Source organism: Canis aureus, chromosome 26, assembly GCF_053574225.1.
Source record: "Canis aureus isolate CA01 chromosome 26, VMU_Caureus_v.1.0, whole genome shotgun sequence".
Classification (NCBI taxonomy): domain Eukaryota; kingdom Metazoa; phylum Chordata; class Mammalia; order Carnivora; family Canidae; genus Canis; species Canis aureus.
The window spans coordinates 7,966,427-7,980,022 of record NC_135636.1 but is presented as its reverse complement, the minus strand read 5'-3'; the positions used below and the strand labels follow the sequence as shown (position 1 = coordinate 7,980,022).

The window sequence follows — 13,596 nt, the reverse complement described above, 5'->3', positions numbered from 1 at the left end:
ACGCATCTAATAACAAAGGCGTAGCAGCAAAATACAGAAATGTTCAACGGTAGAAAACAAGAACACATGGAATCACTATGAGCGCATTAGTGTGCAGCCAGTGGGTGAACGGTGTGTGTGTCTCATCAGTCTTGCCCATGTTGCTGTCTCGTGTAGCCACCTTCTTTGAAAGGGCAGAGTCACAGTGAAAGGGAAGCCCTTTTGGGTTTCAGGTACCCACTTCCAGAAAAACCCCAAGAAATTTCTAGTGGAGGAATAAAGAGAAAATCCTTGAATTATACAGAGCACTTGATGGGATTGGGAGAATGAGTCTCTAATATCCCCCCACATTCAAGGGCAATGACACATGTGTGGATTTCAGCAACAATTCTTACACACCAAGGAATATCTAAAACAAATAGACATGGCTTTCAGCATTACTCCTAACTGATCAGTTTGTTTGCCCCCATCACACCCCTCAGTGTGGTCGATGTTATGCATTTTCTCCTTACGCCACTGGGAAGCTGCCACGACTCAAGAGATCTCTTGAAGAGGAGAGAAAACATGGAGCTAGCACAGTTTGGGCAAATGTTTCAGTCTTTGGCATAGAAATATAATGGAAAGGGGGGAAAAGACACATTCAAAAAATCTTTTTGTATTTACTTCTCAACATTTTATTTTATTTTATTTTATTTATTTTAATTTTTAAGATTTTATTTATTCATGACAGAGAGAGAGAGAGAGAGAGACAGGCAGAGGGAGAAGCAGGCTCTGTGCAGGGAGCCTGACATGGGACTCAATCCCGGGTCTCCAAGATCATACCCTGGGCTGAAGGCGGCACTAAACTGCTGGGCCACCGGGGCTGCCCACTTGTCAACATTTTAATGTGCTTTCAAGTGACCTGATAGAATCGAGCACAGTTCTGTATGGGCAGTCGCTTGCCCGGTTGGCTCTATGCTCCAGGGTCCTGGCTGCACAATCCAGCATGGCTCATTTACCCTGGTGGCCACACATGACACCCTTTTGCAAGGTTCATTAACTTGTAGTTTTTATGAAGATGGACAAATGGATGTGTCAATGATTGGATCCACACCCAGAGAATTAGAACAATGTATGTTTTACGGAGCACCTGGGTGGCTCAGTGGTTGAGCGTCTGCCTTGGGTAGTGATTGCAGGGTCCCGGAATTGAGTCCCACATTTGGTTCCCCACAGGGAGCCTGCTTCTCCCTCTACCTGTGTCTCTGCCCCTCTCTCTGTGTCTCTCATGAATAAATAAATAAAATCTTTTAAAAAAGAAAAGAACAGCATGCGTTTTACTGTACAGAAACCAAACTGGAAATAAAACCAACAAAAAGATTTTGATGTGAACTATTAGGTACTTCTTATAAAAGAATTGGTGAAATTACAGAGGCCAGAGGGGGTGGTGGTGGATTTCCTCTTCTCCTGATGTCTTTTGAGGGCCAGTGCCATTTTCGCTCGTCCTCCTGTCTATGCTCCCTCTTTTGTAGGTATAGTTAGCTTTCCACTCTACTTAAGACCCTGGGAATGGTGGCTCAGGATGGCAGCTTGCTCTCTCACACCTTCTAATTGGGGCACTGAGAATTTGTCTGTGTTCCCTGGCTGCCTAGGCAGCATTTCCAGCCATGCCTCAATGGAAGGGTGGACATTCCAAATTCCTTAGGGAGAAAGAACTTCTTCCTGAGAAGACTTGAAGATAGTTTTCTTCCCTGGTACCACAACAGTTTCTATATGACACCAGTGAAATTCCCTTCTGCTCAAACCCTCTGGGTATGGAGTGGGGAGGCCATCTCTCCTGATAATTGCACGCCCAGCATTGTAAAGGCCAGGACTTGCCAAAGGTTGACCCAAGTACAAGCACGTGGTGACTGTAGCATTGGAGAGCTCATCAAATGTAAAAATCTGGGCTATCTACCTCTGCACATTATGATTCATCACATCTAGGAGGAGACCTGGAAACATCACTGAAGGAGGAAACCATAGATAAGTGCTATACCTATGTCCCCTAGAAGGGCTCTGGACTGCAGAGTTACTGGGAATCATCCTATCTGGATAACTGAAGCCAAATGACAAATTATGTCATAAAGTGTGAGGTAGCTTGAGTCTAGTTAGATAATAAAGAAGATGTGGAAACAAAATGTAACTCCTGAAAAGACTGTGAACCCCAAGATTCTCTCTGTGATGTTTGCTTACCTCTGCCAAGACTGGTTTTTAGTGGGGCGGAGGTGCATTTATAAAGTATGTCCGTGTGGGAAAACGAAAATCAGAAATGGATTAGCATGTGGAAACAGAAGGCAGGGAAGACGAAGTTTGTGTCAGATACAGCTGGTGGAAATCATCCCAGTCTTTCCCGTGGGAAACTCCCGTTTCTTTTTTTCTTAAAGATTTTATTCATTTATTCATGAGAGACCCAGAGAGAGAGACGCAGAGACACAGGCAGAGAGAGAAGCAGGCTCCATGCAGGGAGCCGGATGTGGGACTCGATCCCGGGACTCCAGGATCACGCCCTGGGCTGCAGGCAGACACTCAATTGCTGAGCCACCCAGACATCTCCAAACTCCTGATTCTGCCTGTGACTTTGCATTGACATGTCGGCCAGGTCAGTAGCCACTACTCTCAAGTGGCTCCTGGTATTTAAATTAATTAAAATGAAAGAAAACTAGAAATTCAGTTACTCAGTCCTGCTAGCCGCCTTTCAAATGCTCCAAGGGCCACATTGTCAGGAGTTACTGCAGTGGATAGCGCTGGTAAGGAACATTTCCATCATCATAGACTCTTCCGTTGGACAGCTCTGGTCTAGAATAACCGCTGGGGGTAGATATAGGGCCCCCCAAGCAGTGTGACCATGACTGAAGTGATCCTTGTTCTCTGACGTTGGTGGAGAGTCTCAGGGTACAAACCCTCACTGGTTTAAGCTGAAGCCGGCAGACCTTGGTTAAAGGACAAAAAGAATGGTGCATTGTTGGAATACCTGAGTGCCGGCCTGTGCTCTTCGGAGATTGTTCAACTATTAGCTTCACGACTCTCTGAATCTCTAGCCAATACTTCTCATGCGGTCAGAGAAATGTGTGGAATCCTCAAATCTTTATTTTTGCTCTATTTTTTCCCTCCAGAATTTCAATTAGAGATCAAGCTCTGAATCAGGTTTTGAGTGTCAGTTTCATGGTTGGAAAGACCCTTAAAAGAGGCCAGCTCTTCAGCAGAGGAGGAGGGTGGAAACTTGTTTCTTCCCTTCATCTTCTGATGTATAGGGGAAGTGTGTGCCTTGAGACTGGCCTTAACATTCAGGCTGTTTTTATGGGGAGAGATCTGAGGGATTGGAGATAGAAAAATGAAAAAGGACTTGCAGATGAGGTTGCTGTAGGGTGTACTGTTTGGTCCGATATCCAAAAAGGGCTAGGCACACGAGGCGAGTTTTGCATGATTTCCTGAAGGTGGAGATGTTGGAGCTTGGATGGGCTTCGTGGCCGTGAGGAGAGGCTCAGCCTTTCCACAGTGAGTTCAATCTCTAAATAAAGACAGTTGATCCTAGGTTGCTGGCTGGCTGATGACACAGGGGTGGGGCACACTTTAAAACAAAACTCCTTCAAATTCTTAAAAAGGAAAAACTGGATTCCAAACCTGTGTGTTGGTGACCACATAGACATTGCTTGCCAGGGAAGAGTTACAAAGAAACCATTTGGCAAAAATATTTTTTTATAAATGATTTCTGCCCCTTGGTATCTTGCTATAGAAAATCAGAGCCGATTTATGGCCACAACTTCATCTTGCACCTTTTTAAATTAGATGGCTCTCTCAACTTGCCCCAGGGACTCTGGTTCAAACCATCATTGAATCAATACATGGTTATTGAATGCATGGTATATGCAAACTGGAGCCAGTGTTTCTCAGCTCAGCATGTTCCTTAGTATATAATTTCTGGTGCCCTAAATTCTAATTTTTTGCTAGCACTTAGAAAAGTCGGTCTCTGCTGCTTCCTCTTCGTTTTCCACCGTACCCTCTAGCTCCCAGTTCAAGAGCACAGTATCTAGCATAGGAGTATTTGTTAAATAAGTGAATGCAGTTTAAAAATCAGGCTTAGAGTAGGAAGGATGTCCTAGGTCAGAGTCAGCAAAATGTACTTGGAGCGTGGTGGTGGTGGTGAAGACATCATGAAGTAGCAGCATTCTTCGTAATAATGCCCTGTATTTGGGTCGTACTCTTCACTCCTGCAAAACTCTTTCACACCTGTAATTTCATTTGATTTACTGTTAAACCCTAGATAATGTTATTAGCCTTTCTATGCCTTCAGTTTTCACTCATGGCACACAAAAAGATACCCAATGGATATACCGTTATCTTTTCATCAAGATGCTGTAACAGTTATTGAGTGATTCCCTAGAATAGCCTTAGAAATCAATCTGCATATAAAAGGGAACTTCATAACTTTGGAAGTTTTTCAAGCCTATTTGTTATGGTCTAAATGGGAAAAGCTGCCTCCAGTAAATTAGTACAAGTCAAATATGGACATTGGGTTACCTCTGACTGGGACTCAGGAGGATGTGAGAAGCTTGGGCTTTAAAATCCTGCTGATACGATTCTGGAAGCCAAGCCATAAACACATCTGCTTATTTCATAGCCACCCTATTTTCTACACCTCCAGACTGCCCTCTGAGTGTTTTCCAGGTGGGTTGCACAGTCAGCCTGTGTGCACATGAGTTGTATTCCCCAGGCTGTGTATAAATTTCTTCAGAGCAGAGGTTACATGAGGCTCTGTGGTCAAGGGCATGGGTTCAAAACCTAGCTCTGCCATTTACCAGCTGTGGGGGCTTGGAAATTCCCTCACCTCTATGAATCTAAGTGTCCTTGTGTCTAAAAGGGAAATACTTAGCTCTCAGAGGAGAAATAAGAAATACTTTCTCCCAGCCAAGAAATTGGCTGTACAATGTGAGCAGTAGTGCTTGGCATGTAATAAATACTCAATAAATGGCAACTAGGATTATATTCTCGAGTTTTCTTTCTCACTCATCCCTCAGTGCCTTGTAGAAAGGTTAAGAAGTTGAAAGGCAACAAGTAACCATCTACCAACTGGAGTAGAATGGTCCTTACCTGGTATTAATGATCTTGATCTTTCTTTCATTATCTTTGATCCATTTCTGTATGTGGGCAGGATGTATACTTATTATTAAAAGTAAGATGGTGGAAATTCAGCATATAATGAAAACATATGTCGTTTTTCTTTAGTGGGTTGAGAAGATTCTGGGTAAATTAAATATTAAACGTTCCTCTCCTAGAAACAGCTGTTAACATAACAAAAAGCCAAACTAAAGGCAACTGTATGTTGATTTAAAATGCTTCAATTTCACTGACCTATTTTACATAAGTGAGACTAAATTAACCGATAGGAAAAAACAATAGCAGTGTCCCGAATACTTCATCTCAGCAAATACAGACAATGTTTAAAATAAAACTCTCACTCTGAAAATCTAGAAGGGAATCCTTTCCTTGGGAGCGTTGTAGGGCAAACACCCTGGCTCTTGGTGGGAATTCCAGGATCCCAAAGCTAGATTTTCACCTGATGTTATCATTTCCATGGGGAAAATTATGTATACGATCACATTTTGGGGAAAGGAGAATAGATAGCTCAAGATACTCTAAGCTTCTCTGGAAGGTGTGGATCCTCATTGTCAAAATTAACTCTCTGATGACAATGCTTATCAGTTTTCATCTCTTCAAGAAGTTCTTTCTGTTACAATGCTTTCACCACTCACGATATAATAGATTAAAAAAATTTTTTAGTTACTTCTTTTTTAAGTTCCAATACAATTAACACACGGTGTTATACTAGTTTCAGGTTCACAATGTTTCAAAGAATCGATTTTGCCAGACTAAAACAAAGAAGAAGGAAAACACAGCAATTTACACAGTATTCTTTGATATTTGAATCAATAGCACTGTTCCTATGAAAAGCAGAATAATAGCCTATTAGTTTGGTGTTAAGAACTCTGATTTATCTCCTTGCTATTTTGTTACTGGACTACCAATAGAATCTTCTTTTGCTTTTTAACAGTTACTTGCTCTGATTCCCCCTCTCCTGTATATTTGGGATTGTTTCTCTGTGCCCAAAACTTAGCCTTTATTCTTTGCTGGGGAGTTGGCATGCACTATAAAAGTATGTTTTCAAGTTAACGTTTTCATATAAAATCTCAAGAGCAGAGCACAACATTGTTCAAATGAGAAGATTGACAATGGTACTGTTTCTAGAAGAAGCCACCTACCAAAAAAAAAAAAAAAAAAAGAAGCCACCTACCAAAAAGGGAGGTGGCAGGGATGTTAGGATTTAGGAGAGAGGAAGAACAGTACTTGCTTTACTGACCACTATGTTCAAGGCATCCTTCTGAGTGTGTGCATCGTTTTATAGCTTCATTTTATCCACCAGTGCTGCTCAGGGAAATGTGCTCTCTACTTTTTACTTCTGTGGCATGAAGCTCAGTGAGATTACATACTTACTCAGGGTCCTTTTTAAGTAAATATTTGACTGGAATTTGAACCCAGACCTGTTTGACCTTGAAAATACTTGGCACCATGTGACATTGACTTTCAAGATAGTCCACTTTCTATTTGTTTCCTTAACGATATTAATTAAAAACAAAATTTTTGAGGGCTGCTTGGGTGGCCCAGTCAGTTGGGCATCCAACTCTTGGTTTCGGCTCAGGTCATGATCTCAGCATTGTGGGATGGAGCCCAGTGTCCATGCTGGATGTGGAGCCTGCTTGGATATTCTCTCTTTCCTTCTCCCTCTACCCCTCTTCCTCTTAAAATTTTTTTTTTTTTTTGTAAAAGGAATTTTTTGAAAATACCTATATTTTTTTTCTCTTTCAGAAACTCAGCAGCTAAAAGACTATTCTATCAGACCTTTTGATCAAGAGTTGGGAAATTTTGCAGTTTCCAGGCTCAAGAGTCATTCCAGAAGGAACTATATATGTGACCAATGTAGTTTTACTTCACTGCTATGATGCAGTCATTAAACTTTCCAAAGATTTCCAATTGGTGAGACTGGTATGCCGTGGAGAAGTGTTGTCAACATCTGTGACTGGACATGTTGCCCCATCATGGGATGAAGACTGGGCAGGGCAGGTTTCCAGGATGGCCTCCATGGGCCTTAGTGGGAGGCTTACACTTGGCTGTGCAACAACCCTCCTTAAAAATAAACACAGGGGACACCTGGGTGGCATAGTCGGTTAAGTGTCTGCCTTCGACTCAGGTCATGATCTGGGGGTCCTGGGATCAAGCCCCGTGTGGGGCTCTTGCTCAATGTGGAGTTTGCTTCTCCCTCTCTTTCTCACTCTCCCTCTCAAAAATAAATAGATAAAATCTTTAAAAAAATAAAAATAAAGGCAGTCCATTAGCACAGTAAATGTTGCCTTACAAGAACTATATTAGATTTTAATCTGGAGTCTATCAGTCCTTGAAGAGGTCCATGGCTGGAATTCAGAGAACCTGTGAACTTGAATGAGAAAAAAAAAAAAATCACTATTTTCAAAATCCTGTGACTGAAATTCAGCATTCTCTTTAATCATGAATGTGGAAAACAAACAGCATAGTTTCAACAGGGTCTGTGACTTTGTCACCAGTAGATATCAGACATTTTCACATCACATTGTGGTTGTTGCAGAGATATCAAACCAGCATTTATGCTCACCACTACCACAAAATTATGGATGTAATGGAATTTATAACTAGATCCTGTAATTTAATGCACTAATAAAGAAGTATGCATATGCCATATCATACATTTATTATTTTAATACTTGGGTAACTGTATTGTAAGATATTGGTTCTCTCCATAATTCTCTGTATTTCATGCGTTTAAAGCATTATTTTGAGACTATTTTCAACAAAATTAAGTTAAGATCCCTGCTTTAGGAACGAATAACAAAAGTACATGTTTAAAATTATCACTCTCGTGATTTGTTTGGTGATCTTTGGATTTCATTCAATGTAAGTCAATATTCTTCAAATTGTACCCATGTACCTGTTTTTACTGAAATCTGTAACAAGTTTCAGAATCTGTATTCATATTTTTTAACTGGTCACCATCTTGTTTTGCAATGATTAAAGAAACCACATTTTGAAATTTGCATATATCTTACAGGAAAAAAAAATTGTATCAAAGTCACTTTTCTATACCTGCAGGTATTCTGGGGAGGGAAGGTGAGGTGGGGGACAGGTTTGAAAGACCAGTTGTCTTTGAGTGTTTCTTGCAGTTCCAGCCTTCCTTGAAGAGCTGGCAGCCTTCTTCAGGGTCCTTTAAGGTACAACAGAAAATGAGCCCCTGCTCAAGTATCTTCCCCACAAGCCTGACACAGTGCCTGAAATCTCCACTATTAATTTGATTTTGGATTAAGGCATTATAGTTGTAGAGCCACTGCTCTAAAAAAATAATGCAGAAAAGATGCACCGTTTCTCATATTTTTATGCATTATAAATGCCTCTTTTATCCTCTCTTTCTGCATGAACTCTCTTCCCACTTTACGCCCTGAATAATCTAGATTCCTGTGGAAGAGTTCAACTGGTTTTGTTGTGAAAAGCAAGAAAAAGAAAACATCACAGTTTCTCAGTGCTTGTTAACATGAAAACAGCATGATACGTGTTTTTTCCCTTTGGCTGAAACCTCGATCATGTGGGTCAGTCCCAGCACTGGCCTCTGTCATCCTGGTGGGGGCTGGTTGTGGGCTTCAGTTTGCAGTGAGTAAGTGTACTCGGCATTGGTACTTGAGCTGAGTCAGTATCAATATTGCTCCGATAATAGGAAGTAGGTGTTTGTTGGTTTGTTCGACCAACATTTCCCAGCCTCACACAGACATCCCTGGACTGACGTGTAACTCCCAGGAAGCCCTGGATCATGATGGAAACATCTTTCCCAAGGGGGCAAATACAAAGTACCATTGCTGACCTTTCATTGGGAGACCATACATACATCCCTGTATGTCTGGTGGCGCCCCAGCCCACCTCGACATCCCAGTGTAATGTTGCAGCCCCCCTTTCATTCCCGAAAGTGTCTATGCAGTGGAAGACGTCATATCATGGCCTGCTTCCTGAGAATAATTGTCATGCAGGCAAGTAGATAAGAACAGGACAGAAGAAATGGAAGGTGATGAAGTGCAGTTTATGTGTGAGGGAAGGTGCAGGGCAGAGTTGACTATCAGTAGGAATGTCACTAATTAGAGGAAACTGGTAGAGACACCGGGTGCCCTTGGGTGACGGCATATGGGGGAGCACAGAGGACCAAAACGGATTAGGTGCCAGTGAGTGATACGATGTCCCCTCGGGCTTCTTGATGCCGGGGCCGTCTTGATGATTGAAATGAGCAAATTCGGACCTTCAGGCTTCCTCCATACCAATCCTGGATTTAGAGACCCAGCTTCCCAACACCTGACTCTCAGGAGCCGGAAGGACTCTTCAACGCCAAGTTCTCATTTCTGTCTGTGTCCGTCTCCCTCTCTTCCCCGCCTTCTGTTTCCTATCTTGCAATCCACCTCTGTGCAGCTCCTGGAAACCCAGGGGTGCGCTGGTGGCACTCGCTCATTAAAAAGAAGCCCCCAGACCATGCATCACCCAGGAGAATGAAAAACTGAAGCCATCGGTGGTTCGGTAATCCACACTTATTGTTACTTTGTATTTTGAGCATCACCTTTTCCACTTACAAACAGTTATATTATTAAAAAGATATTTTCCGAAGATAGTAACCTTGGCAGTAGTTGTCAAGGCTAATAGTTTGACATTTCAGATCACCCACAACTAATCAACTGAACATGGCAACACATTTGAAAAACCCATTATAGGCGGAAGGCCCTGAAGTAATATGTCAACGCTCGCACTAACAGCTGTTATGTAAACGGGCTGATTTTTCTCTGCTGAATGGTCACATGGTTGGAGGGAGAGTGGCTTTGAAGGACGCGTGCATGTAGCTGGGAAGGGAGATTGTGTTATTGAATGCCACATATTTATGGGGGGAAGTCCCTATCACTGATGATAAAAACACTCAGTCATCTCTCACAAATGCTTTTAGGGATGTTTTCTCTTCTAAACATAACACTCCCTGAAGGGCGTGGAGAGCTGTTACACCATTATTGCCTTCCGTATTGGGGAAATGATCCTTAGGACTGAGCATCCCAGAGCTGTTTTCCAAGCTTCGTTGACAGATAAGAAGGAAAATAAGGCAGCATCTCCAGCTTTCAAAAACTCCCAAATCCAGATGGGCAAATAAAGAAGGGACTAATTTTGTTTCTCTAATTCCTATAGATTTTCAAGTTGTTGAAAGTATTTGAAGAACCTCATTCTGAGGACAGTTTCCTCTATCTCTGAACCTTGGGCTAGATTTATTCCTGAAGGGTCTTAAAGCTCTTTGTGTTTTTTGAAAAACAAAATAAGCTAAAGAGGACTTACATATTACTCCATAATTACACCGAAGGGTTGCAAATAAAGGGCTGGGAAAGATACCCCAGGTAGGCAATAAACCGAAGAAATCTGGTAGCTGCATTCATAGCAGACAAAAGTAGGATTTAGGTTAAAAAGTGTTAATATGGGAAAAGACACACATGGCAGGTTTTTAAAAAGGAAACATCCACACATTCATGAACCTAATAATTTCACCTTGAAATATAAAAAGCAAAGGGTGGCCAAGAAGCATGAAGATAAATCTACACAACGAGGAATTGTAACCTGACTCCTAGAAGCAGAAAGAGTAAAACAACCTGAAAATTGCTCAGAACACAAATAAACCACACAAATAAGCTCTGAGTGATGGACACAGATGTCTCAAGCAGGTAGAGAATATGTTTCCTTTTTTGAAACATAGAATATTTAAATGAAGAAATTCTCAACAAACCTCAAAGAATCGATAGATTAGAAGCCCATTCTCTAAAATAAACCTCAATTCGAAATTAATACTAAAAACACAGCCAAAACCCCTTCAACTTTTTGAAAAACTAAAAAACATCCATCTGAAAAAATCACAGCTTAAAAAGGAAAGATTCACGTAATAGTAATCACTATTATAAGAATAGAGAGAGATTCATTAGACCCAAGTAATAAAAACAGTGTAGGTCACAATAGATGGAACAGAGCCAAAGTTATACTGAAAAGAAAATCTTTAATCTTCGATGCAGTTATTAGGAAATGGAGGAAATAAGAATGACTTACCTTTCAGGGGGAGAATAGCAAGGAGGATAAAATTATGATCAAAACAGGAATTAATAAAATGGAAAATGAGTCATTTTAGGTTTCTCTATGGAAATTGTTACTGAGTATTGGTTTATGATAAATCGTTTTTTAAAGATCATGTATTCAAACCACGATGGGGAATATTTTCAAAATAGCATTTCCATTTATTTAATCAAAAAGAAGTAGTATGGTGCATGAGAGTTTTAGCTGGTGTTCGTCTCCCTGTCGTGGTATCTCTCAGAAAAAGGAGGGAGGAGAGGCTGCCACGGGCACTTTTGCTACTTGGGTCAGGCGGGGAGTGCACGACTAACTGGCTTTGGTGGCCTGGAATATAGCCACTTTCTCAACAACTGGAGTCAGAAAATTCCTTGTTTGCTATTTAACATTCTTCCATTTCAGCAAGGCACTTTGCCCAAACAAGGCAATTTCTCACCATTCTCCAGTCATTAGAAATACACTTTAAAACCATAGACTTCAAAATAAATAAATAAATAAATAAATAAATAAATAAATAAATAAATAAATAAAAAATAAAACCATAGACTTCACTTGAGGGCTTTCTTGGTGCTGTGGGATCAAAGTTGGCAGTCCCATGCCACTCCTTTTATTCTACTGCTGTTTTGATTATTCTGGCCAGCACCCATGCTAAATCTGAGAGCCTGAATTTTGTGCCCAATTAAACATGGAATTAAAATCTCAGGAAGGCACATCCATTTATCAAAAATTGAGACTTTTTACACCACACATTCACTCAAAACATTTCCTAGTGAACTAAAACACCTCAGCTGGTTGTCATTTTAGCAGTGTGCTGTGCCTGTTTGCAATGAAAGGTTTGTAAGTCGGAACAGATTCCAAAATAGCTCAGCTCCTGTGGACTAATTGAAAACTGGTTAAGTCAGGACTCATTTTCCGAATTAATAACATTGCTTACAGCTTTAGAAATCTTAACTCTGAGTCACGTCAAAAATGGCTCTTGGGGGCAGCCCGGGTGGCTCAGTGGCTTAGCGCCGCCTTCAGCCCAGGGCGTGATCCTGGAGACCTGGGATCAAGTCCCACGTCGGGCTCCCTGCATGGAGCCTGCTTCTCCCTCTGCCTGTGTCTCTGCCGCTCTCTCTCTCTCTCTCTCTCTGTCTCATAAATAAATAAATAAAGTCTTTCAAAAAAATGGCTCTTGGGTTAGAGGAAGAGAATAAGCCTGGAAACAAAGATGGAATAAAATCCTGTCCAATGCCAATATTTTTTTTCTTTTTGCTACTTTACCATTCAAATATGTTATATTTATATAACATATGGGATATGGAGTGAAATGTATTGAACTTTCACATATGGCCACAATAAAGATTTGTTCCTTTATAAATCAGGCTGAAAAAGTAAAAAAGCTCAAAGACAGGTTGGAGGTAGAAAAAGATAAATAAAATTAGCTATTAGTTTTGGAAATGCTATAAACCAGATATGACTACATTACAGGCAAACTAAGGTAAGAAGAAACCATTCTATCTGTATGAGAAGAATAAGAAATGTATATATTTGAGTATGGAGACACTGAGCAAATTTAGAGACTTTCTTATTTATGCAGGAAGCTCTGATTTCCTTGGAGTATGCCCCTGGCATTTCTATCTCCTCCTCTCAAATTCACTTACATGCATAAACATCTCATATCCGGTGTTGTGATGGAGCGTGGATGGTGAGTGGTAAGAAGTAGAAAGTATGGAAAATTCCTGGTCCCTGCTCCCCAAGAACAGAAAATTGGGGGAGTCCCAGTGAATCAAGCCACTCTGTTCCCTTGGTAGGTTAAGATCAATCTCGTCCCAGCCGAAGCAAGGAAATCCAAGGTCATTGCCATGTTGGAAAGCAGAGGTTCTGAGTCTCCGCTTGTTAAATAAACATGTAATAAGGGAGCCCAAGAATTTGAGATCATTCCACATCATATTCTCTTGGCCATGCCAGAGGTTTCTTGAAGGTTGTTTATATTAAGATCCACCAAAGAACAAAAGGCAACCTGTTTAGTGTCTAGCAGAGACATATGTACCTGCTGTTTCAAACAATTCAATTATTGTTGTATTGATTTCATGACTTTTTGAGACAAGTCAGTGGTTTGAAAGCCTGGGAGTCAGGACCATGGATGCCAGTTGTGACTGTACCACGGATCAGATCTTCTCTGAACTGCCATTTTCTCGCTGTAAAGAGGTTAAGTGAGTATCTCCCAAAGTTCCTTTCCTTGTTAATAATGCTCTCTGAAATTCACTTCATTATATGTAGAACCTTATCATGCATTTTGAAGGTCAATTTTGAAAGGAAATACTGCATAATAACAAAGAAAAACCGTGGACTCTGAACTCAGACACAAGTTTGAATTCCTGCTCCGCTGCTTGACCTCAGGAATTTGAGCTTCAG

General features: G+C 41.0%; 1 long non-coding RNA gene across 21 annotated transcripts in view; it reads left to right on the top strand.

Moving 5' to 3' along the window:
• Nucleotides 1–13,596, top strand: part of LOC144297850 (uncharacterized) — a 50,851-nt gene that overhangs the window by 8,237 nt on the left and 29,018 nt on the right. For 4 of the 21 annotated variants that reach the window (XR_013364736.1, XR_013364717.1, XR_013364737.1 and 1 more), the window contains exon 4: nucleotides 6,859–7,023. The exons of 16 other annotated variants lie outside the window; for them this stretch is intronic. This is a non-coding gene — a long non-coding RNA (uncharacterized LOC144297850). Of the gene's footprint in view, nucleotides 1–6,858; nucleotides 7,024–13,284; nucleotides 13,395–13,596 lie in introns of those variants that run through there. One more of the 21 variants, XR_013364728.1, reaches the window with a different exon arrangement.